This window comes from Dipteris shenzhenensis, chromosome 9, assembly GCF_047967505.1.
Source record: "Dipteris shenzhenensis isolate YYH24624 ecotype China chromosome 9, Dip_SZ_1.0, whole genome shotgun sequence".
Lineage (NCBI taxonomy): Eukaryota > Viridiplantae > Streptophyta > Polypodiopsida > Gleicheniales > Dipteridaceae > Dipteris > Dipteris shenzhenensis.
In genome coordinates, this window is record NC_141604.1 from 58888265 (window position 1) to 58892175 (window position 3911).

Genomic DNA, 3911 nt, shown 5'->3' on the forward strand with positions numbered 1-3911 from the left:
ATGGAAAAAAGCTTTGATATGATTTGGCTTTCGTTCTTTCGTCTGCTGTAACGAGGCTGTCTGAGGAGGATTCAGTAACCCATAGGGATATCTACCTCTACCATATAGGATCCAATGACTGCTTCAGGCCCGCCAATGGCGGTGTGGATGAAACAGCAGTGGTAGAAAAAACCGGGGATATAGACGGAAGAGGAAGAATTTTATTATCTCGGTTATCCTATTCCGTAACGAGCCATTGACGTAAGTCCTACATCTTCTTTCCTCCCTCTCCCGTGGACCAGATCAGAGGTTCGGGTTCCATGGGAAGAAGATTGTACCACGAGAGCTCAAGGGGGTCAAGTTGTTGTTACTATCAATGCATGATATAGATCCTGCTGGTCTGATTGTACCCTAATGTCAATCCAGAGAAGTTGCGGGGACGAATCTTTCATCTGTACTATGGAGTATAGTAATCCAAATTGTAGGTGGGTTTAGTAATGCAAGTCACATATCCCGTCTCGTCAGTAGGGTGCTGATGTACAGATCCAATTTAGTTAGAGGTTGTATAGGGTTACATAGACGTCCGGTGGAGGTAGCACCGATTCTTCCGGAACATGTCTCCGAGAAATCTCTCGAATTAGGGACTCCCTGAGTCAGGACTTCTTGAATCAAGACTTCCTAATTCAAGACTTCCCGATTCAGTTTATTGCTGAATGGGGTTAACAACTGGACCAGGTATACTGGGTAGACTTTCACCTCCCCAAGTTGTATTACCCGTAGGTAATACCCCTAATCCCCAAGGAAAAAGAGCTCTGTTTCCCACCCTATTTTTTTCCGTTTGCTCCTCCCTTTTCAACGGTGCTAGGTCCTCCACATCGGTCCTCCATTGAATGATACGTACCGGGAAAAACGCCTCCCTCGAGTACGACTAGTCGGAATTGGATTGGGGGATGGGGTAACAAATCTCGAAAAGCCATATTCTGTGGCCCAGATCGAAGAGAATCTCGAATCTCCCACTCTTTCAGTAAGATAATAATCTGGGGAGTAAGAAGTTCCGGCTCTAGATTACTCGATTCCTTGGGAATATTAGCATAGCCTAATCTAGTTTCTCGACCACTCAAGTCGGTTCTCACTTCCTTGCGAGTGAGTGATCACCTGATAGGAGAGTAGCAAAGTAGGGATATAACTCAGCGGTAGAGTGTCACCTTGACGTGGTGCGAGTCATCAGTTCGAGCCTGATTATCCCTAAACCCAATTCAAGTGTTTCTATCTCCGCCCCCCCCCCAAAAAAAAATGGATTGTAAGAGGCTCCTGGTATTGACTTGGAGCGTTAGGGATTAATATACTAGGAGTGAGCTTCGAGCTAATTAAACCCAACTTATGCTTGAAGGTAAGAGACAACTTCGAATAAGCTTCATTTAGGGAAGGGGAAGCTATAAGTGATGCAACTATGAATCTCATGGAGAGTTTGATCCTGGCTCAAGATGAACGCTGGCGGCATGCCTAACACATGCAAGTCGGACGGGAAGCATCATCCGTGGTGTTTCCAGTGGTGGACGAGTGAGTAACACGTAAGAACCTGCCCTTGGGAGGGGGACAACAGCTGGAAACGGCTGCTAATACCCCATAGGCTGAGGAGCAAAAGGGAGGGATCCGCCCAAGGAGGGGCTTGCATCTGATTAGCTAGTTGGTGAGGCAACAGCTTACGAAGGCGATGATCAGTAGCTAGTCTGGGAGGATGATCAGCCACACTGGGACTGAGACACGGCCCAGACTCCTACGGGAGGTAGCAGTGGGGAATCTTCCGCAATGGGCGAAAGCCTGACGAAGCAATGCCGCGTGGAGGTAGAAGGCCCACGGGTCGTAAACTCCTTTTCTCGGAGAAGAAGCAATGACGGTATCTGAGGAATAAGCATCGGCTAACTCTGTGCCAGCAGCCGCGGTAAGATAGAGGATGTAAGCGTTATCTGGAATGATTGGACGTAAAGCATCTGTAGGTGGCTTTTTAAGTCCGCTGTCAAATCCCAGGGCTCAACCCTGGACAGGCGGTGGAAACCTCGTGGAAACTATTGAGCTGGAGTATGATAGGGGCAGAGGGAATTTCCGGTGGAGCGGTGAAATGCGTAGAGATCGGAAAGAACACCGAAGGCGAAGGCACTCTGCTGGGACACTGAGAGACAAAAGCTAGGGGAGCAAATGGGATTAGATACCCCAGTAGCCCTAGCCATAAACGATGGATACTAAGCGCTATGCATATTGACCCGTGCAGTGCTGTAGCTATCGCGTTAAGTATCCCACCTGGGGAGTACGTTCGCAAGAATGAAACTCAAAGGAATTGACGAGGGCCTGCACAAGCGGTGGAGCATGTGGTTTAATTCGATGCAATGCGAAGAACCTTACACGCTGTGAATCCTTTCGAAAGAGAGGAGTGCCTTCGGGAACGCGGACACAGGTGGTGCATGGCTGTCGTCAGCTCGTAGGTGTTGGGTTAAGTCCCGCAACGAGTGCAACCCCCATGTTTAGTTGCCATTATTTAGTTTGGAACCCTAGAGGAAGGTGGGGATGACGTCAAGTCAGCATGCCCCTTACGCCCTGGGCGACACACGTGCTACAATGGCCGGGACAAAGGGTCACAACCCCGCGAGGGCAAGCTAACCTCAGAAACTCGGCCTCAGTTCGGATTGCAGGCTGCAACTCACCTGCATGAAGCCGAAATCGCTAGTAATTGCCGGTCAGCCATACGGTGGTGAATCTGTTCCCGAGCCTTGTACACACCGCCCGTCACACTATGGGAGCTGGCCATGCCCGAAGTCGTTACCTTAACTGCAGGGAGGGGGATGCTGAAGGCAGGGCTAGTGACTGGAGTGAAGTCGTAACAAGGTAGCCGTATTGGAAGGTGCGGCTGGATCACCTCCTTTTCAGGGAGAGTTAATACCTATTTGGCACTTTGGTCTCATATTCACCGTTTCACTCTTCAGGAGAAGCGATCATCCCAATCATAGATGGGATTATCTTGTCTCGACAGTGAAGTCTTGAAACTGAAGCAAGACTGAGTCCATGAGCTTATTCTCTCGGGTTGGAACAAGCTGAGAGTAATCCCTTCCCTTCCTAAGGGAAGTCTGAGGGATGAAGATAGGTTCCCCCCCGCCCCGGTACTGCAGGCCCCCCAATAGGGAGGCCTGCATGATGGGCTATTAGCTCAGTGGTAGAGCGCGCCCTTGATAATTGCATCGTTGTGCTTGGGCTATGAAGGCTTCTAGACACATGGGTAGTTTAATGTGTTCATCAGCGCCGCCTGACCCGAAGATGTGGATCATCCAAGGAACGTTAGCATGGCGTATTCTTCCTGCCTCGACTAGGTCTTGGGACCAAACTCCTCCTCAGGAGGATAGATGAGGCGATTCAGATGAGATCTAATGTGGATTCAACCCCCCATTCACTCGTGGGATCCGGATTATCCATGGAGGACCGATTCCCACCGATGGCTCCCCTCCTCTCGGGAATCGATACATTCCTTATCAGTGTATGGGTGGCTATCTCCCGAGCACAGGTTGAAGTTTGGCCTAGATGTGAAAGACGGAGCACCTGATAACGCATATTCACGGACCAGGAACTACGGGATCACCCTTCTCATTCTGGGGTGACGGAGGGATCATACTATCCAAGCCTTTTTTGCTTCCTTTGAAGGTCCACAGAAGTAGCAATCAATAGAACTTCTCCGGGGGGAAGGAAGAATCTGGAGGGGGGGTCAAAGTTCCAGAAAGACTCCCCGGAGGGACCAGGAAATTGGACCTAGACATAGGAGGAGTGCTTGATATGGATAACTACATAGCCTCCGGATCCATGTAATGGAATTTCTTTGTTCATCCCCCAGCGACAAGAGCAGGTTCGAAGAAGGATCCTAGAGTGTCCAAGGTTGAGCTAGGAGGGTC

The 3911-nt window shown here is 49.8% G+C and overlaps 1 pseudogene; it reads left to right on the forward strand.

Moving 5' to 3' along the window:
* Positions 1 to 1440: 1440 nt before the first annotated feature.
* LOC147898908 (18S ribosomal RNA) lies at positions 1441 to 2892 on the forward strand (annotated as a pseudogene).
* Positions 2893 to 3911: the final 1019 nt, after the last annotated feature.